The sequence below is a fragment of the Bubalus bubalis genome, chromosome 4, assembly GCF_019923935.1.
Source record: "Bubalus bubalis isolate 160015118507 breed Murrah chromosome 4, NDDB_SH_1, whole genome shotgun sequence".
NCBI lineage: Eukaryota > Metazoa > Chordata > Mammalia > Artiodactyla > Bovidae > Bubalus > Bubalus bubalis.
This window is the reverse complement of record NC_059160.1, coordinates 75,910,163-75,932,722: the sequence shown is the minus strand read 5'-3', so window position 1 is coordinate 75,932,722 and position 22,560 is coordinate 75,910,163. Positions and strand designations below refer to the sequence as shown.

Genomic DNA, 22,560 nt, shown 5'->3' with positions numbered 1-22,560 from the left:
ACACAAAATAAAAAGTTTAAAAAAAAAAAAAAAGACTGCATGTGGATACACTGCCATTGGCAGGAACAAAAGCCCTTCATCCCAGTGAAAAAAGGCTAAGGAAGGGAGGGTGAGCCCAGGGAAAATGTGAGCTTTATATGGTAGCCAGGAGCAGAGAATTTTGTATCAGTTGCTTCTGTTCTGGCAGTGTAAAGTGAGGCCAGGTTATCTACTGAGAGCAGAGTGTGGAAGGCCAGTGGTTGGCATGTGCGCTGGGACTTTGAAATGAGAGAAGTAAATGGTAAATGAGACTTTGAAATGAGAGAAGTAAATGGTAAATGGGACTTTGAAATGAGAGAAGTAAAATGGCAGCCATTTTGAAGAGTCAGGACACCAACACTGAAGGATTGCAGAGAAGTGACTAAGACAACCAGGCAGACTTGAAAGGCCATTTGAGATTTGTGGTTATGAATTTAATGTGAGGGAAACTCCCTCGGGGTCTGGTGGTTAGGGCCCCAGCTTTCACTGGTGATGGTGGGGGTTCAATCTCTGGTCAGAGAACTAAGATCCCCCAAGCCAGTGGCATGGCCAAAAGTACAAAAATAAATAAATAAAGTGAGATCTGTGAACATGCTTATGAATTTTTCTGCAGCCATATCCATCTTCTTTGGTACAGGTAAGGAGGTAGGAAATACCAAGTGTCACATCATTTTTTCCTAAGATATACATAGGCATTTTTTCAGAGACACTAAATCGCTCTGAACAGAAAAAGACAAGATATGAATTGCAAAGATTTATTGAAAATGTTTAGCATGCATGATTTCATACCTGTGATTAATTAGCAATGATTTCAATATTTGCAAAATTATCTGCCTCTGAATTCAGTCATAAGGCATTAATCTAAGCAAATAAAATTAAGAGAAAGCAACAATTTATCTAATCCTTCTTTATATTCTTTCATGATAAGCAAGGTGCATAAATGAGTTTTTTAAAAGGCTTAAAATACGTTGATAAATAAATTCTGAGTTTATTCCTAAAGTTGTGTAAATGCAGCATTTCTAAGAAAACATCTAATTCAAAGGTCACACTTTATGAAAACAAAATCCTTAGGGCAGGCTGTTTTCATTTTTAGCTATTTGGCATTCTGCTTCCTTTTAAATTTTATATTGCCCAACAAGAGTAGTTATCTTTTACTGTTTTTAGAGACAACTCCACAGATGAAGGTGTCACAGGCTTACACAGGTGGGATTTTTGCCTAAGATCAATTTGTTTAATATAACAAAAAGGTATTCTTTTGTTATATTTATATTGAGTATTGAGGAGTACTTGCATCATTCAAGATTACGTCTGGGTTATTTAATTAAGAAATGAATGTACTGGAGATATATTTGATAATCAACATTTTAGACAAATATTCACTAGCTTAAGTCAATTAACAAACTTAAATATACTCTAGGCTAATATCAAACAATAAACACATGAGGCAAACATTAAGCCTCTTAGAAGGAAGACCGCATGCTTCTGCTTCTGTAAAAACATTATTTGTTTGAAAGAATGGTAGCATAAACTCCCACTCAACTATTATTTCCTTAATATGAAAAAGAGATGAAATAAGCTGAAGAAAGAAAACGCCACTGCTAGACTCTGCAATCCTGAACATAACTCCTGAGATCTCGGTTTCGACACTTGTCTTTCCATGCCACCCTGTATAGAAAGATGAAACAAATGGTAATATGGTTAAAGCGAGTACATCAAGGTTGTATATTGTCACTCTGCTAATTTAACTTATATGCAGAGTATATCATGTGAAATTCCAGGTTGGATGAAGCACAAGCTGGAATCAAGATTGCCAGGAGAAATATCAATAACCTCAGATATGCAGATGATACCACCCTTATGGCAGAAAGTGATGAAGAACTAAAGAGCCTCTTGATGAAAGTGGAAGAGGAGAGTGAAAAAAGTTGGCTTAAAACTCAACACTCAGAAAAGTAAGATCATGGCATCCAGTCCCATCACTCCATAGTATATAGATCAGAAAACAATGGAAACAGTGAGAGACTTTATTTTGAGGGGCTCCAAAATCACTGCAGATGGTGACTGCAGCCATGAAATTAATAGACACTTGCTCCTTTAAAGAAAAGCTATGACCAACCTCAACAGCATATTAAAAAGCAGAGACATTACTTTGCCAACAAAGGTCCATCTAGTCAAAACTGTGGTTTTTCCAGTAGTCATGTATGGATGTGAGAGTTGGACTATAAAGAAAGCTGAGTGCTGAAGAATTGATGCTTTTGAACTATGGTGTTGGAGAAGATGCTTGAGAGTCCCTTGGACTGCAAGGAGATCCAACCAGTCCATCCTAAAGGAAATCAGTCCTGAATATTCATTGGAAGGACTGATGCTGAAGCTGAGACTCCAATACTTTGTCCACCTGATGCAAAGACCCTGATGCTGGGAAAGATTGAAGGTGGGAGGAGAAGGGGACGACAAAGGATGAGATGGTTGGATGTCATCACTGATGCGATGGACGTGAGTTTGAATAGGCTCTGGGGAGTTGGTGATGGACAGGGAAGCCTGGCATGCTGCAGTCCATGGGATCTCAAAGAGTCGGACAGGACTGAGTGACTAAACTGAACTGAAAGCTGAATTTGGGTATCAAACTAGAAACCAGACAACAAGAATCAAAGATTAGGAAAAACTATTTCAACTATCCATTCATCTAGCCATTGGCTCATTCATTAAAAAATAGCTATGGAAAGGATATGTCTGAATTCAACCTGAAAAATACAGTGATGACATTGACAAATATGGACTAAAGTATAAAAAAACTTTTCCTTAGAGCACACCTTGAATTCTGTGGCAGAAAATGAAAAATAATTAATGAACTAGAGTCAGAATTTAAAAATGATGTTTTATGCTGCATTTCAGGGATCCTTGTGCCAATATTGATTGAGGAGAAATCAATCAATTTTTGAGAGTTCAATATAATTTTGAAAAAAACTTTGCTGTTAAAAGCCAACATCATGGTAGGAAGATTAAAAATGAGAAAAGTAGTACCTTACTCAGGCTTACAGAACCCAAGTTCCAAACTGGAAATGGCTGAAGTCAAACACTAAGGGCTGACAGACACATTCCAGGTGCTCAAATGTATCTTATGTAATAGTCAGCCTACATGTGCCAGCTGGCAAATTTAGTGGCAATAGATGGGGAAACAGTGGAAACAGTGTCAGATTTTATTTTTTGGAGCTCCAAAATCACTGCAGATGGTGATTGCAGCCGTGAAATTAAAAGATGCTTACTCCTTGGAAAGAAAGTTATGACCAACCTAGATAGCATATTCAAAAGCAGATATGTTACTTTGCCAACAAAGGTCCATCTAGTCAAGGCTATGATTTTTCCAGTGGTCATGTATGGATGTGAGAGTTGGACTGTGAAGAAAGCTGAGTGCCAAAGAATTGATGCTTTTAAACTGTGGTGTTGGAGAAGACTCTTGAGAGTCCCTTGGACTGCAAGGAGATCCAACCAGTCCATTCTAAAGGAGATCAGTCCTGGGTGTTCTTTGGAAGGAATGAGGCTAAAGCTGAAATTCCAGTACTTTGGCCACCTCATGCAAAGAGTTGACTCGTTGGAAAAGACTCTGATGCTGGGACAGATTGGGGGCAGGAGGAAAAGGGGACAACAGAGGATGAGATGGCTGGATGGCATCACTGAATCGACGGACGTGAGTTTGAGTGAACTCTGGGAGTTGGTGATGGACAGGGAGGCCTGGCATGCTGCAATTCATGGGTTGCAAAGAGTCGGACATGACTGAGTGACTGAACTGAACTGAGAGGAGTACATGGGGACCTGGTATGCTTAGAATGTTGTAGAATTTGACCCTTTCATGCCTCAATCCTTCACTTGATACATTTGATTCTAAAGGAACAAGTCAATGTTTTGAATAATTGTAAGTGTACAAACCCACCAAGAAAGAAAAAAACCATTTGTTCAAAGTCCCTTTCTTATTATTCATCTTCTATTAGTATCTGTTCCACACATGATTACCTGTTTGAAAGGAGAAAGAGGAGTTAACTTACAATTTGCCAGACTGACTCCCCTAAAGCCATCCATTCCAAGTCTTTTCAGAGTTTTGGCAAGCTCACATCTCTCAAAGACCTTGCCTTGGACAGGGACAGAAAGGAGGAGAAGCCCCAGAATAAGGAGAGCCTTCATGTTGACTGAGAAGCCAAAAGTCCAGGCTGACCAGGGTGAGCTGGTCTTGGTATTCAACATCTTTTCACTTCCCTTTTATCTGACAGGTTTGGAAGCTCCACCCTTTGAGACATGTGGTAAATAGGAAATGCTTATTGGTCCACTGACTTTAAATTTTTTCTTTCTTATGTCTGAAGAGGGACATTCTGATGTCCTAAGAACTAATCTGCAAGAAAATTATGAAATGACATTGCTTATAGACATTGCTCAGGAAGAATTTGGCACTATTGCTAAAGAGGAACTTCCACCTATTTTATTATGAATTCCAGTTCAGTTCAGTTCAGTCGCTCAGTCATGTCCGATTCTTTGCGACTCCGTGAATCGCAGCATACCAGGCCTCCCTGTCCATCACCAACTCCCGGAGTTCACTCAAACTCACATCCATCGAGTCGGTGATGCCATCCATCCATCTCATCCTCTGTCATCCCCTTCTCCTCCTGCCCCCAATCCCTCCCAGCATCAGAGTCTTTTCCAATGAGTCAACTCTTCACATCAGGTGGCCAAAGTACTGGAGTTTCAGCTTTAACATCATTCCTTCCAAAGAACACCCAGGACCGATCTCCTTTAGAATGGACTGGTTGGATCTCCTTGCAGTCCAAGGGACTCTCAAGAGTCTTCTCCAACACCACAGTTCAAAAACATCAATTCTTCAGCGCTCAGCTTTCTTCACAGTCCAACTCTCATATCCATACATGACCACTGAAAAAACCGTAGCCTTGACTAGACGAACCTTTGTTGGCAAAGTAATGTCTCTGCTTTTCAATATGCTATCTAAGTTGGTCATAACTTTTCTTCCAAGGAGTAAGAGTCTTTTAATTTCATGGCTGTGGTCACCATCTGCAGTGACTTTGGAGCCCCCAAAAATAAAGTCTGACACTGTTTCCCCATCTATTTCCCATGAAGTGATGGGACCGGATGCCATGACCTTCGTTTTCTGAATGTTGAGCTTTAAGCCAACTTTTTCACTCTCCTTTCACTTTCATCAAGAGGCTTTTTAGTTCCTCTTCACTTTCTGCCATAAGGGTGGTGTCATCTGCATATCTGAGGTTATTGATATTTCTCCCGGTAATCTTGATTCCAGCTTGTGCTTCTTCCAACCCAGCGTTTCTCAAGATGTACTCTGCATAGAAGTTAAATAAGCAGGATGACAATATACAGCCTTGAGGTACTCCTTTTCCTGTTTGGAACCAGTCTGTTGTTCCATGTCCAGTTCTAACTTGTGCTTCCTGACCTGCATATAATTTAAGCAAGTATAAAGAAAAGAAACCTGAATGAACATTTTACTCAACTAAAAATGAGCTCCAATCTTTCATTAAATTATTTTCATCAAATTGTTTTATGTGCTTTCACTAACTTGGCTTCATCTTTTTCATTTAACACTTTCCACAAAAGAACATGACACACTGCCTGTTGTTCTGATAGATAAGTATCACAACACAGTGTTGCTCAGCCAGATTCCTATACTCACTTTTCCAGTGTCTATTCTAAATTTTTAATTTATAAATTAATGTTTACCATCATAAGTTCAGATGAATAACATTCCAACTCCTTTCTGACAATGCCTTACTTCAGTTTCTATTTTAGAACATAAAGGGTCATTGTGCAAAGGAAATTTACAGTAAAACCTACAGAAGAATAGGGCTTCCCAGGTGGCTCTGATAGCTTATGGTGAATGGTGTCGCATTTGTGATCTTTGAAGATTTAGAAGAAGACTTAGCTTCTGGACCAGAGACCAGGCTTGATCACTCAAGAGCTTTTGTTTACCAGAGTTTTTTTAAAGTATCATCAGTTCAGTACTCAGTCGTGTCCAGCTCTTTGCGACCCCATGGACTGAAGCATGCCAGGCCTCCCTTTCCATCACCAACTCCTGAGGTTTACTCAAACTTTTTTCCATTGAATTGGTGATGCCATCCAACCATCTCATCCTCTGTTATCCCCTTCTCCTGCCTTCAATCTTTCCCATCATCAGAGTCTTTTCAAATGAGTATGTTCTTTGTATCAGGTGGCATGGGTCCTTCCAGTGAATATTTAGGACTGATTTCCTTTAGGATTAACTGGTTGAATCTCCTTGCAGTCTAAGGGACTCTCAAGAATCTTCTCCAACATCACAGTTTAAAAGCATCAATTCTTCAGTGTTCAGCCTTCTTTATAGTCCAACTCTCACATCCATACATGACTACTAGAAAAATCATAGCTTTGACTAGACAGACCTTTGTTGGCAAAGTAATGTCTCTGCTTTTTAATATACTCTTGGGTCGGTCATAACTTTTCTTCCAAGGTCTTTTAATTTCATGGCTGCAGTCACCATCTGCAGTGATTTTGGTGCCCCCAAAAATAAAGTCTGTCACAGTTTCCGCTGTTACCCCATCTATTTGCCATGAAGTGATGGGACAAGATGCCATGATCTTCGTTTTCTGAATGTTCAGCTTTAAGCCAACTTTTTCACTCTCCTCTTTCACTTTCATCAAGAGGCTCTTTAGTTCTTCACTTTCTGCCAGAAGGGTGGTGTCATCTGCATATCTGAGGTTATTGATATTTCTCCCGGCAATCTCGATTCCAGCTTGTGCTTCATGCAGCCCAGCGTTTCTCATGTATTCTGCACATAAGTTAAATTAGCAGAGTGACAATATACAGCCTTGATGTACTCCTTTCCTGATTTTTAACCAGTCTGTTGTTACATGTCCATTTCTAACTGTTGCTTCTTGACCTGCATACAGATTTCTCAAGAGGCAGGTCAGATGGTCTGGTATTCCCATTTCTTGAAGAATTTTCCACAGTTTGTTATGATCCACACAATCAAAGGCTTTGGCATAGTCAATAAAGCAGAAGTAGATGTTTTTCTGGAACTCTCTTTCTTTTCCATGATCCAACAGACGTTGGCAATTTGAGAAAGCTTCTGACATAGACATCAGAAGGGGGACAGAGAGTGCCCCACTCGCTAGTGTTAGCAAGGGAGCTATATACGTTTTTAAGTTGATTTTTAGAATAAATCAAAAGAATGTCTCAAGGTTGTAAAGATCTTACCAGACCCACACCCACAATTTACATTTTAAGATGACAGGATTAGAACTAACAATAGAAAGATCTTACCAGACCCACTCCCATAATTTACATTTTAAGATAACAGGATTCAGTTCAGTTCAGTTGCTCAGTCATTTCTGACTCTTTGCGACCCCATGGACTGCAGCACGCCAGGGTTCCCTGTCCATCACCAACTCCCAGGGTTTACTCAAACTTATTTCCATTGAGTTGGTGATGCCATCCAACCATCTCATCCTCTGTCATCCCCTTCTCCTCCTGCCTTCAATCTTTCCCAGCATCAGTGTCTTTTCTAATGAGTCAGTTCTTTGCATCGGGTGGCTAAAGTATTGGAGTTTCAGCTTCAGCATCAATCCTTCCAGGACTGATTTCTTTTAGGATAGACTGGTTGGATCTCCATGCAGTCCAAGCGACTCTCAAGAGTCTTCTCCAACACCACAGTTCAAAAGCAAAAGCATCAATTCTTCTGCGCTTAGCTCTCTTTATAGTCCAACTCTCACATCCACACATGACTGCTGGAAAAACTATAGCTTTGACTAGATGGGACCTTTGTTGGCAAAGTAATGTCTCTGCTTTTATAACATGCTGTCTAGGTTGGTCATGGCTTTACTTCCAAAGTGCAAGCGTCTTTTAATTTCATGGCTGCAATCACCACCCGCAGTGATTTTGGAGCCCCCCAAAATAAAGTCTGTCACTGTTTCCACTGTTTCCTCAACTATTTGGCATAAAGTGATGGGACCAGATACCATGATCTTAGTTTTCTGAATGTTGAATTTTAAGACAACTTTTTCACTCTCCTCTTTCACTTTGAAGCACAAGCTGGAATCCAGATTGCCAGGAGAAATATCAATAACCTCAGATATGCAGATGACACCACCCTTATGGCAGAAATAGAAGGAGAACTAAAGAGCCTCTTAATGAAAGTGAAAGCTTTATGTGACTAAGACTAAGTTCAGTTCAGTTCAGTCACTCAGTCATGTCCATCTCTTTTCGACCCCATGGACTGCAGCATGCCAGACTTCCCTGTACATCACCAACTCCTGGAGCTTACTCAAACTCACGTCCATTGAGTTGGTGATGCCACGCAACCATCTCATCCTCTGTCATTCCCTTCTCCTCATTAAGACTAAAGAATGTAGAGAAAAAAGACATTTGTTCTTTTTTCCTTCTTGAGAATTCTAAAACTCTATCTCCTCTTTGAAAGCCCCAGACTCCTTTCTCCTCCTTGGAGACCTGGAACTTCTTATCAACCTACCTAGAAATCGACTCTCTCATCTCTAGTGGCAAAGAATCTGCCTGACAATGCAGGAGACATGAGATGTGGGTTCCATCCCTGGGTCAGGAGGATCCCCCCGAGAAGGGCATGGCAACTCACTCCAGGATTCTTGCCTGGAAAATTCCATGGACAGAGGAGACTGGCGGGCGACAGTCCATAAGGTCATAAAGAGTCAGACACAACTGAAACAGCAGCACACATGCATGCACAGAAGAATAACAGAATATGCCACCCCAAAATCTTCCCTTTGGGCACAAGAATTATTTTGAGCTGAAGGCAACTGAGAAGGAGCAGATCCAGGAAAAGTTCTCTGTCCTCTCCCTATTTTCCTGAAAGCAGAACATAAATTTGTGCAGAAATTATCCTCAACAGCCCCAGACACTTATTAGCCCCCAAGAAAGGATCATAGGACTCTAGAAAGCAACCTTTACTGACTAGCTATTATCTTCTCTTAGTTTCTGATGTATTTACTACCCCACAACTTGGCACCTTAGAAGCCTAGTACTCTTTCACTCTGTCTTGTAGCCCCACAAAAACATATTGTTCTTTGGTTAAGATGATCTGGTAAGTCCAAATTCTAGCCACCTCATTGAGCTACTCATCCCTGCATTTCTCCAGAGCATATGTAGCATGTACATTTTAATACACTTGTTTGCTTTTATCTGTTAATCTGTCTTTTGTTACAGAGCCCCAGCCAAAAATTAAAAGAAAGGTAAAAGGAAACAAAATTTTCCTCCTGTACAGTTTCTAGTGATGAAGATGGGACAGTGAAAGGCTGGAATGCTCCCCTCTCCCTGGAGACTGCAGTTGAGATATGGGATAACCAACAACAGACCAGCAGAAAGTAAGAATTCTTACCATTTCAGTCTCCCAGCTTTCTATCTAGAGTGCACAGTCAAGAAAGGAGGATAACAATTTTTCCTTGTCTATTCCTATTCAAATTCACACTGGCAGGAGAAAAGCATTTGTGAAAATAGATCTTGAATTTTTACTTTTGTGAATTTGGTTTTGGTAATCAACACCTATGGTTATTGATCCTTAGCTTTCCAGAAGGAATCATGTTTCCCTTTGTCTCTGTCATTTGTCATAAGGATGAACAACCATAAGGTGAGAATCTCCATTTGTCTTGTTTTGTATCTTGAGAACTTGGCTTTGTAACCACTGAGAATATTCCCTCTGGCTTCTGCCAGTGGGGAGGTGGTGGGGAGCGGGGAGTTCAGGTTGTCTGTCAGACTTGCATCAGCAGCTAGCCAGCCAGCTAGGAGCTGAAGACATGAAGTGACAGGCAACATTCTTTTTGTCCAAACATGCTGGCTCTCAGGGGAGTTTGTCTTAATTCATAAGGGCCCTTTATGGCCTCTACCTTTGTTGCCTCATTTGTGAAGGAAAAACTCTCACAGCAGTATCACCTTCTGGTAACCCAGCTTAGGAGGATAGTGATTCAACGTGTCTCACTTTGTTGGAGATAGAGGTTTCTTTGCCACTTATGACAAGAAAAGTTTTGGCATTCCTAGGCTTTTCTGGAGTGGGCTCTGCATTTTAAGAGGGCTACATTTCTTAGGAAATGACTCTTGTGTCCATGGCTAAGCCCTAATACTGGTTTCAAGCCATAAAAACACTTATTGGTTTGGAGTCACAATTGAAATAGGTATATTGAAGATGGACTTTTACATCTAAAAGGATTTTTAAGAGAGCTCTCATTTTAAATAAATGTCCTATTGATACCAGTGGAAAGATCAGATGAAAAAAAGACGACAGAGAAATAGCTACAGAATAACACCTTTGTTAGTATGAGAAACACACACACACACTTTCTTAACAAGATTATGAGGGGAAGATAAGAGGATAAATTTCAAGAACTGCCGACATCTCTCAAGCAGGTGTAAAACTTACCTAAATGTTGATAGCCAAGGAATAGATTTTACAAAGATCCAGAAAATGCACAAGAAGACTTGATTTAATGTCCCTTATTCTATATAGCAGATCCCACCAGGTCCAGACCTCCTATATTTTGGGCCTGCACTACAAAAAAAAAAAAAATCATTGAACTATAAATTCCTAGTGTTAAAGAAAGGAAAAATGCTATAGAATTAACCTAGATTTCTGAAAATAGACAAATAAGCCCTTGAGTTCCATCTCATATAAAACCTACAGTCCTTTCTCAGTCCCTTGTAACTATTGATCTTACCATATCTTTGAAATGTAAGCATCCAAAGAGATCATTGTTGGCTAAAGCAATCATGGCACTAGAAACAAACAAAAAAGAGAGAGACTTTTTAAAAAGAACAAACTGCATTTGATATTTTCATAAGCTCCTTTGCCCCAAATTTTGCCCATTGGCTCTACAAGATTATTCATTAAAGACAAAATTCTTAATAGACTTTTCCAAAAATATTAGCAAAAGGCTTCAGTCATCTGAGGGGGTAAACTTAACTTGGTCCATTTGCAAGAAACACCATTAAATCCTTTATAAGTTAGTGAGTTTTATACTATTGTACTTGATACATGGCTAAAATTTTTAAATGAAAGTTATAAGATCTCTGTTTCCATCTGTTAATATCTATATGTCTATGTACCTCTATGTATGTATGGTCTGTACATAGAACATTTTTCTCCCTCTGGCTAGTAGTAATAAAAACTTGTGAAAGAGCTCTATTTAATTGGCTTAAAGAAAATATAAGTACTTATGTAAATTAAGATGTCAAATAAGTTTATGTTATCTCTACTAGATGCTTGAGATTATAAAATTGTAAATTCAACCTAAGAACTAAATTTACAATAAAAATCATTTTTTTAATGTATGTAAACATCTTAGGAGGAAGAAAAGCCACGTTTAAATTTTTAAGTTCTTTGCTTCTGTGATTTTTGCTACTTGCCTGGTTTTTCAATAAGAAAAATAACTTAAAATGATTATTAATTTTTAATGTCTCATTAAATTTTCATGGCAACTCAAGCATAAGTGTTAAGAACACATGAATTAAATGGATATAAGTGGGAAGAATATTTGTAAATACATTTTGCAACTCTCATCATGTTTTATAAAATATGTCTGCTTAAAAAACATTTTCAAACTCTTTGTAACCTTAGTTTAAATGATGTATATTCATTGAATATCTAGCTCATTTCCAGATAAGAGGAAATGCTGAAACATTGTCAAATATAGGTTTATCTTCTTTTCACTTCGTTTTAGAGAAACTAAAGGTACTTGGGTCTGTTAATAACATTTTATTTTTGCCACTTTAAAACAATTGTACTATAAAAAGGCATAAGGGCCCAAAAGCCATGCAATTTGGACAAAAAATAAGTAGATAAAATTTCAAAAGAGCAAATAAGATAAAAGATGTGGGTTCTAGTAACAGAGTGCTAAAACAGGAGAGAGGAGAAGGAAAATTATCAAAATGAAGGGAACCATATCCTTGTGGACTCCCTGGGGAAAAATCAACTTTAAAAAGTCCTGGAGGATTTCCCTGGTGCCACAGTGGATAAGAATCTGCCTGGCAATGCAGGGGACACGGGTTCGATCTCTGGTTGAGAAAGATTCTACATGCCACAGAGCAACTCAGCTTGTGTGCCACGACTACTGAGCCTGCCCTCTAGACCCTGCAGCCTACAACTACTGTGTCCACGTGCTGCAGCTACTGGAGCTGGAGCACCTGGAGCCTGTGTTCTTCAACAAGAGAAGCACCACAATGTGTGGCCTGCACACGGCAACGAAGAGCAGCCCCTCCTCACCACAACTGGAGAAAGTGCCCTTGCAGAGACAAAGACCCAACCAAAAATAAAAATCAATTAATCAATTAAAAAAACAATCTTAGAATACGTGTGTTATAGCCCAGCTTAAAAAAAAAAAAAATGACCAGGAATGTCTGAACCTATTGAAAGGAATTTGACAACGCTGGCTGAGACTTTGGATAATAAATTAATACATGCATAAGTACATGGGAAACTAAGCAAACAGAGAGTAAGCCAATTGTTAATTCCAAGGAAACCAGGAAACTTAAGAATAGAAATACAACCAAACTATAAGATCATATTATACTCATCTGTGAGTATTTGTACATGCTTGTAAAGAGGAACAACAAGGCAAGGGGAGTTGAGAGAGCTAAATCCTCATCTTCCTTGTTGGAGATAAATAAAGAGTATCTATGATTGAAAATCAAAAATGAGTAAAATAATCATACTCTTATGACATATGGTTGTAATTGTGTGTGTCCTCAGTTGCTCAGTTGTGTCCAACTCCTTGCAACCCCAAGGACTGTATCCCACTAGGTTCCTCTGTCCATGGGATTATCCCAGCAAGAATACTGGAGTGGGTTGCCATTTCCTCCTCCAGAAGATCTTCTTGACCCAGGGATCAAACTCGAGTCTCCTGTGGCTCCTGCACTGACAGGCAGATTCTTTATCACTAAGCCACCTGGGAAGCCATATGGCTGTAATACTAGAATATAACTAAAGAAGCCGTTTGGTTGGTGCAAAAGTAATTGCAGTTTTGCACTGCTGAACTTTGCCATTTGATGTTAGAATACATTGTTAAATAAATGTGGTTATGTTACACATCATTTTGATGTGCCTTTCTTGCTTTATCTCTTTTTTTTTTTTTTTTTGCTAATGACTTTACTTGCTATTTATTTTTTATTTATTTTAGACTATGGGAACAATATTAGACAAAAAGCAAATTCAAGTGATTTTTTTGATTCACATTCAATATGGGTCATAAAGCTGCAGAGACAACTCACAACATCAACAACACATTTGGCTCAGGAACTGACAACAAACATACAGCGCAGTGGTAGTCCAAGAAATTTTGCAAAGGAGAAAAGAGCCCTGACGTTGAGGAGTGCAGTGGCTGGCCGTCGGAAGTTGACAGCCACTAATTGAGAGCAATCATCGAAGCTGATCCTCTTACAACTACACAAGAAGCTGCTGAGGAACTCAATGTCGACCCTTCTATGTTCACTCTGCATTTGAAGCAAACTGGAAAGGTGAAAAAACTTAAAAAGTGAGTGCCTTAAGAGCTGACCAAAAATTTAAAAAATTGTTTTGAAGTGTTGTCTTCTCTTATTCTATGCAGCAACAATGAACCATTTCTCAATCAGATTGTAACGTGCGATGAAAAGTGGATTTTATACTACAACATGCAATGACCAACTCAGTGGCTGGATGGAGAAGTTCTAAACCACTATCCAAAGCCAAACTTGCACCAAAAAAGATCATGGTCACTGTTTGGTGGTCTTCTGTCGGTCTGATCCACTGCAGCTTTCTGAATCCTGGTGAAACCATTACATCTGAGAAGTATGCTCTGCAAATCAATGAGATATACTGAAAACTGCAATACCTGCAACCTGCGTTCAGGTTGATTCAGGCCAATCAACAGAATGGGCCCAATTCTTTTCCACAACAATGCTCAACTTTATGTTCCACAACCAATACTTCAAAAGTTGAACAAATTGAGCTACAAAGTTTTGCCTCATCCTCCATATTCACTTGACCTCCCAACTGACTACCACTTGTTCAAGCAACTCAACAACTTTTTGCAGGGGAAACCCTTCCACAACCAGCAGGAGGCAGAGCCTTTCAGTTCAGTTCCCTTCAGTCGCTCAGTCGTGTCCGACTCTTTGCAACCTCATGAACTGCAGCACACCGGGCCTCCCTGTCCATCACCAACTCCCGGAGTCTACCCAAACCCATGTCCATTGAGTCAGTGATGCCATCCAACCATCTTATCCTCTGTTGTCCCCTTCTCCTCCTGCCCTCAATCTTTCCCAACATCAAGGTCTTTTCAAATGAGTCAGCTCTTCACATCAGGTGCCTAAAGTATTGGAGTTTCAGCTTCAACATCAGTCCTTCCAGTGAACACCCAGGACTGATCTCCTTTAGGATGGACTAGTTGGATATCCTTGCAGTCCAAGGGACTCTCAAGAGTCTTCTCCAACACCACAGTTCAAACGCATCAATTCTTCAGTGCTCAGCTTTCTTTATAGTCCAACTCTCGCATCCATACATGACCACTGTATGTATAAATACCTACATACCTTGACTAGACAGACCATAGCCTTGACTAGATGGACCTTTGTTGACAAAGTAATATCTCTGCTTTTTAATATGCTGTCTAGGTTGGTCATAACTTTCCTTTCAAGGAGTAAGCATCTTTTACTTTCATGGCTGCAATCACCATCTGCAGTGATTTTGGAGCCCAGAAAAATAAAGTCAGCCATCCAAAGCATAAATTTTTATGCTACAGAAATAAACAAATGTCTTTCATTGGCAAAAATGTGTTAACAGTAATGGTTCCTATTTTGATTAATAAAGATGTGTTTGAACCTAGTTATAATGACTTAAAATTCACAGTTCAAAAACACAATTACTTTTGTACCAACCTATTAAAAATAGCTAAAGAAGTTGAAAGAGATTGCCTCTGCTGTTGGGAATTGGATGAGAAAGATCAGGGCTATTTTTATCATTAAATTTATAACACCTCATCTGACTTTTAAAAATATACACATGCATTTTACGATTAAAAAATTAGTTTAAGATGGTAGAGTAGAAGGATGTGTGCTCATCTCCCCCTGCAAGAGCATCAAAATTGCAACTAGCTATTGAACAACCATTAAAGGAGGACACTGGAACCTGCCAAAAAAATATACCCCACATGCAAAGACAAAGAAGAAGCCACAACAAGCCAGTAGGAGGGGCGCAGTCATGATAAAACCAAATGCCATATCCTCCACGTGGGTGATCCACAAACTGAAGAACAATAATACCAATGAAGTTCTCCACTTTTGTGAAGGTTCTGAGCCCCACATCAGGCTTCTCAGTCTGGGGATCTGGCAAAGGGACAGGGAAATCCAGGAAATCTGACACTGAAGTCTAGCAGGATTTGATTACAGGACTTCTACAAGGCTGTAGGAAGCAGAGACTCTACTCTTAGAGAGCACAAACAAAAATCTTGAGAAGCAGACATAGAGAACAGACCTATGGACACCAGGGGAGAGGAGGAAGGAAAGAGTGAGATGTATGGAGAGAGTAACGTGGAAACTTACAATACCATATGTAAAATAGATAGCCAATGGGAATTTGCTGCAAGACTCAGGGAACTCAAACAGGGGCTATGTGACAATCTAGAAGTGTGGGATGGGGAGGGAGATGGGAAGGAGGTTCAAGAGGGAGGGGACATGGGTGTACCTATGGCTGATTCTTGTTGAGGTACGACAGAAAACCACAAAATTCTGTAAAGCAATTATTCTTCATTTAAAACAATAAATAAAGTGGGGGTAAAATATCTCGCATGTACCAAGACCCAGGGGAAAGGAACAGTGACCCTATAGGAGACTGAACCAGACCTATGTGCTGTCTGTGACATGTTGCAGGTTGTTGTATAAAATCCACTTTTTGTCACATGTCAAAATCCAATGTGTTGGAGGGTCTCCCATGGAGATGTGGGTCAGCAGTGGCTCACCACAGGGACTGGGACACCAGCAGCAGCAGTCCTGGAAGGTGCCCTTTAATGTAAGTCTTCTTGGAGGTGTCCATTAACCCTACCATAGAGCCACATCGACCCCAGGCCTGGGTCACCTCAGACCAAACAACCAACAGGGAGGGAGTGCAATTCCACCCATCAGCAAATAACTGGATTAAAGCTTTACTGAACATGGTCCTGCCCACCAGATCAGGACCCAGTTTTTCCCATGGCCAGTCCCTTTCATCAGGAAGCTTACACAAGCCTCTTAGCCTCATTAAACAGAGGGCAGACAGAAGAATCAAAAGAACCACAATTCCACAGCAGCTAGAATGAAAGCCATATTACAGAAAGTCAATCAGGATGAGAAAGCAGAGGGTTTTGTCCCAAATGAAGGGACAAGAAAAAACTCCAGAAAAATGAGTAAATGAAGAGAACATAGGCAATCTTTCAGAAAAAGAATTCAGAATAATGATAATGAAGATGATCCAGGATCTTGGAAACAGAATGGAGAAGATACAAGAAATACTTACCAAAGACCTAGAAGAACTAAAGAACAAGTAGAGATGAATGATACACTAGAAGGAATCAACAGTAGAATAACTCAAGCAGAAGAAAGGATAAGTAACTTGGAAGACAGAATGGTAGAAATCACTGCCACAGAAGAGAATACAGAAAAAAGAAGGGAGGAAAAATGAAAATAGTCTAAGAGACCTCTGGGACAACATTAAACACACCAACATTTGCATTATAAAGGTCCCAGAAGGAAAAGAGAGAGAGAAAGGATATGAGAAAATATTTGAAGAGATAATAGCTGGAAACTTCCCTCACATGGGAAAGCAAATAGTCAACCACATCCAAGAAACACAGAGAGTTCCAGGCAGGATAAATCCGAGGAGGAACACATGGAGACACACAGTAATCAAACTGAAAAACTTAAAGAGAAAGATAAAATATTAAAAGAAACAAGGAAAATGATAACATACAAGGGAACTCCTATAACGTTATCAGCTAATTTTGCAACTGAAACTCTACAAGCAAGAAGGGAATGGCATGATATATTCAAAGTGATGAAAGGGAAGACCCTACAACCAAGAATACTCTACCCAACAAGACTCCTGTTCAGATTTGATGGAGAAATCAAAAGCTTTCCCAGACAAGCAGAAGTTAAGAGAATTCAGCACCACCAAACCAGTTTTACAACAAATGCTAAAAGAACTTTTCTAGGCAGGAAACACAAGAGAAGGAAAAGATCTACACAAAATAAACCCAAAACAATAAAGAACGTGGTAATAGGATCATGCATATCAATAATTACCTTAAATGTAAATGGATTAAATGCACCAACCAAAAGACATTGGCTGACTGGGTGGATGAAAACATGTGCATGTATGCATTTCCATTTATAACATCACTCTACTTAACTCCCCAAATTGTATGTAATTATTTTATACTGTTAGGTTAATCATGTTTTCATTATGGCTTGCAATTGTAATTCTCTTTTATTTTTTGTCTGGCTATTGATTGTGAAAACTGATAGGCATTTTTACTATTGTGGTTATGTAATTATTCACTTAATACCATTGTATCATGATTGGTCTACAGAAAATAATAGAATTCTATATCACTAAAACTACCATTTAATAGAAAAACCTGTAATAACTTTTTAAAATCCAGGTGCATATCAGAATTATCTTGGAATTTTTGAAAAATACAAATGCCCAGGTAAAGTTTTTTTTCCTCCAAAACTCCAGATATGTTTCTAATGAGCAGCCATGTTTAAAAACAACTGGACTATATGATAATGTTTTACTTGTATCTAGTTTGTTTCACTTTTTAAATTTCATATTCAGTGCTCCCATTTCATTTAGCTTATGTTTTCCAATATCTCCCATCTCGTTTTTATCTTTATCAATGTTCTTTCTCAAGCCTTTATCAAGTGTAGTAGAAAAGCTTTTGTAAACATATTATATAAATAGTATTTATAATATATATATTTTAAAAGTTGTGAATGTTTACCTAGCTAAAAAACTTACAACATTTGATTCCACTTGTTTGACTTAGTATGAATAGAATGCTAAATTTCTAATTAAAAAAACAAATGCACAACAAACAACATAGTTTTACTGTATAGAACAGGGAATTATAGTCTATATCTTGTAATAACCTATAATGGAAAATAATCTGAAAAGTAATATATGTGTATATGTATGACTGAATCATCATACTGTACACTTGAAACATTGTAAGTCAACTATCCTTCAATAAAATATACATATTAAAAGGAAAAAAGTTTAAAATGTATTATGTAAGAAAAAGATATAAAAGATATACATCAGAATGTTTATAATGATTATCTATGAATATGCTTCAGAATTTTTATTTAATTAGTATATTTTGGCATTTTCCAAGTTTTCTTTCAACATATATTACTTTTGCAAATTAGCAAAATAATAAATAATTACACATACAGAGAGGAGTGTGCGGAATCACTAAAAATAGAGTGATTTTTTTTTGAAGTCCTCAACATTCCTCTGTGTATATAAACTCAGCTATATTGGTAGAATTATTCTGCCATTTAACTTTAAAATTAACCTTCTCTTATGTAGTTCATCTGTATCCAGATCAGTGGTCTCTTAAGCTTCAATGGAAAGGAGTTAAATATTATTTTTCACTGAGCTTCATGAGCTGGATTAAAATGGCATGTAAGTTATATAAAGAGAAACATGAGAGAATATCTCAGAACAATGCTGTTTGGTTAGAATCATTTTTATTGTATAGTTAATTTATTAAAAAGTCTAAAAAATACTCTTGTAAGGATAGAATTTATAATTCTTGGAGTGAAAGACAAGTTGCCAAGCTCCTGGAACACTCTGTCCCATCCAGGCTTTCATTTGGGAGATTATATCACTGAAGGAGGATAAGCTGGGGAGAAAGATTTCCTGAGGCCAGGGGTAATTGAAGAGGCAAGTCTGGCGAGACCTAAGATGACAAGTGGTATCATGCTTGAAAAATGGGAGGACCCTGCATCCCACTCCCATGTGGGGCCAAGAGCGATGGCAAGAGGTCTCTTGGGTGGCCTGTGACTGCTTGGGAAAGCGAACACGAATTGCCCACCTTGGGAATCAATGAAGATTTGAGAAGGAGTTTCTGTCTTTCAGTGAACCATGTCAACTTGGGTAATAACTATTGTATGAACATCTCTGTGATGGACTGAAACTCTAAGGTCTTCCTCAAGCTTTCTGGACTCTGTTGTTTCTTGAGATGGTGGAAGTATCTGGGCAGGGGATTACCTAAAGAAGTTTCAAAAAACTATCGTTGACTCATCTTTTGGGGAAGTAGGGCTTAGAGACAAATTTTGTTTGATTTAGAGAAATAAAGCAAAGTGGTGGTTCTTGCACCCATTTATGGTATAGCAAATTTATGCCCTTTGTACTACCTGACCCAGACTTACCTTCTCTGAATGTAATGGGAGGGAATGTGACTGGAGAATGTGACTGGAGAGTGGGAAGTGAAATGGTTTTTGGGAGCCGTAGAGATGAAACTATTTTCATCTGGCTCTACCATTCCATGATTCAGGCTACCATTGACTCTGGAGGTAAGCCTGGGTGTTTCTGTTTTCAGTGATTCAGACCTCTCTGTCTTGATAATCTAGTTTCACTATAATCTGTCCCATCACTTTTTTGTTGTTGTTCCTGTAGTCCTGTTTTTCTCTATGAGCACAAAATTAAAATCTATTTGTGTCAGTATATGAGGGACATGAAAAACTGTATGAAGATAGATAATCTCAGAAAATCACTGACACTAGTAAATTAAAATTGTTTTAATCCTTTGATTAAAACAAAGAAAAGAAAACCTTCCAAGAACACATCTGTTTCTAGAGGAGAGGCACTGTGGGGCTCCTAGGCTTGCCGGAAGAACCCTGTTCCCTTGCCTGCCTTGGAGAGAGAGGACCCAAGGGCTGCTCAGCAGGCTGCCTCCTTTCCTGCTGAGATCCTCCTGGGGATCTCTGGGGGAGTTCGTGCCCCACCAGCTTCCCAGCAGGCTCTGGGAAGATAAGTTCCAACCTCTGAGTAGATGGAACTGGTCAGCAAGTGATGTCTCCGCTTTTTCTTAAATTAAAATCTATTTGTGTCAACATATGAAGGACATGAAAAGCTATATGAAAATAGCATAACCTCAGAAAGTATTAATAACTGACACTGGTAAATTAATTGACTGTATTAATGAAAAGAGGCATTGGAATGAGTTTTGTCAAAGACTGTAAATAGTCATTTGCTATGAAGTAGTGCCATTTTCTTGAAGCCATTATGGACCTTTGGAGACCATGGTCAGAGCAGCTGCACTGCTCTCATTACCCAGCTGATACTGTCCTTGTGTAGTTTGGCTCAGGGGTACAGAGGACCTAATCTCATCTCTGCTGTGGCAGCATGGCTGCTAGGAGAATTTGGAAGAGGTACGGGAGCTGGGAGGGCTGGCATGTGGGGTGGGGGACACAACTGGACTTTCCCAGGGAGCCCAGATGCTGAAAGCTTAAGATGGAATAATTTCTTACTCAATTAATGGAGCTGTGTAATAGCCCTGTGAAACAGCACCAGCATCCAGCTGCTCCCAGCAAGTCCAGCATCCTAGCCACAGGTCAGAGTGGCTCTCTGTGGGGACATTCCCTGACTCAGAGCAGTGCTTCACCCCAATCCAAAGCTAGCATTTTGTTGACCAAGTACTGGGTCATTGAAAAATGGTAAATGATTTGGGTTTGCCTAATCCAGACCACTGTATCCTTTTTGAGGATTAGTGACCACTTTCTATTCTTTTAGCTCTCAATGTCTCTGCAATTTAAGTTTCCACTCTTTGCAAAATAGATCAAACAAGCAAGATGCTTTCCTACGTCTCCTGACACCATCCAAACTCCAGAAATCATCTAACTTTTGTATTTAATTTACTCTCTGATCTTGCTGTTTTTGTGTTTTGAGTCAGATACTCTTGGTTCATGGTCTTCCCAGGTGGCTCAGTGGTAAGGAATCTACCTGCCAAACAGGAGATGTGGGTTTGATCCCTGGGTCAGGAACATCCCCTGGGAAGGAAATGGACAGGGTATTTCCATTCTGAGTATTTATTTCCTCCAATATTCTTGCCTGGGAAATCCCATAGACAGAGGAGCTTGGCAGGCTACACTCTATAAGGTTGCATAAGAGTCAGACACGACTTAGCAACTAAGCAACAACACTGTTCATATTGAGAAAAAATATTACTACTTAATACACACAGGAGAAATTATTTCTACTGTGGAGTCAATATTGTGCTTTAAGAGTTACTGTAGTCTAGCACAGAGTTGCTGACCCATGAATGATCTTTAAGCCTAAAACAGTACCAGCTTAATAAATCTGCCAGGTACTTTACTGCTACTCACAGAGATTTTACCTTTCTTCATACTAGCCATGCTTCCTCAGTGGCTTAGCGGTAAAGAATCCACATGCAATGCAGGAGACACAGGAGATGTGGGTTTGATCCCTGGGTGGGGAAGATTACCTGGAGGAAGTCACGGCAGCCCACTTCAGTATTCTTGCCTGGAGAATCCCATGGACAGAGGAGCCTGGTGGGCTACAGTCCATAGGGTTGCAGAGTCGGACATGGTTGAAGCAACTGAGCACTCAAGCATACTTGCCATGCACTCACTCTCTTCTGTCTTCCTTGCTGCTGTCTCCTCAATGTGCTAGGCAGACAATGAAAAAAAATATCAGGTTGTCTGGTGGCAAAGAGAACATTGGAGGGTGAACAGAACCAGACTGGGAAGCTTAATCCCCAAAACAGTGGAGTTCAGCAATTAATCTTAAAGACAATGGAAACTATTCATGACTATTAAACTGGAGAGTAACTGGATCAAAATTTTAAAAAACAAAACAAAATAACACTCTCAGTTGGATTCAGGGACTACTGCTAGAAAACTGACAAGTAATCCAGATGGCAGATACAGCAGGGAATGGATAGTAGAACTGGGGGGATTCAAGAGATATTTAAGAGGTTTGAATAATCAAGATTGGAGGTTATTTTGGGACACAGCAGAAAAAGGAAAGGTAAATAATACTAGCTTTTTTTTTTCGTCAAATGCTTGCAAAGTGTTAGCAACTTAATAAACATTATTTATAATTCTTGCAGGGGTCTTAAAGATAGGTATTATGTCCATTTTACAAATGAAAAACTATATCTCCAGAGAAAAAAAGTCACCTGCCCAAAGACATGTAGATAGTTGAAAGATTGTTGTTGAATCATGCAAATACACCGAGATTCTTGGCCCCGGAGGAGAAGAATTCAATCCGGGGCCAGAGACGAGGCTTGATCGCTCAGAGCTTTTGTGTAATAAAGTTTTATTAAAGTATAAAGGAGATAGAGAAAGCTTCTGACATAGGCATCAGAAGGAGGTAGAAAGAGTACCCGCTTGCTAGTGTTAACAATGAAGTTATATAATCCAAAGGATGTCTGAGGTTGTAAAGACCTCATCAGACCCACTCCCATAATTTACATTTTAAGATAACACTGTCCTCAGGCAAGATACATCCTT

The 22,560-nt window shown here is 39.3% G+C and overlaps 1 long non-coding RNA gene across 1 annotated transcript; it reads right to left on the bottom strand.

Annotated features, from left to right (window-relative positions):
* Positions 1–759: 759 nt before the first annotated feature.
* LOC123333279 lies at positions 760–22,367 on the bottom strand. Its single transcript, XR_006550538.2, has 4 exons — positions 21,531–22,367; positions 10,734–10,791; positions 10,439–10,567; positions 760–1,683 (listed from the first exon to the last, which is right to left on the bottom strand). It is a non-coding gene; the product is annotated as an uncharacterized LOC123333279 (long non-coding RNA).
* Positions 22,368–22,560: the final 193 nt, after the last annotated feature.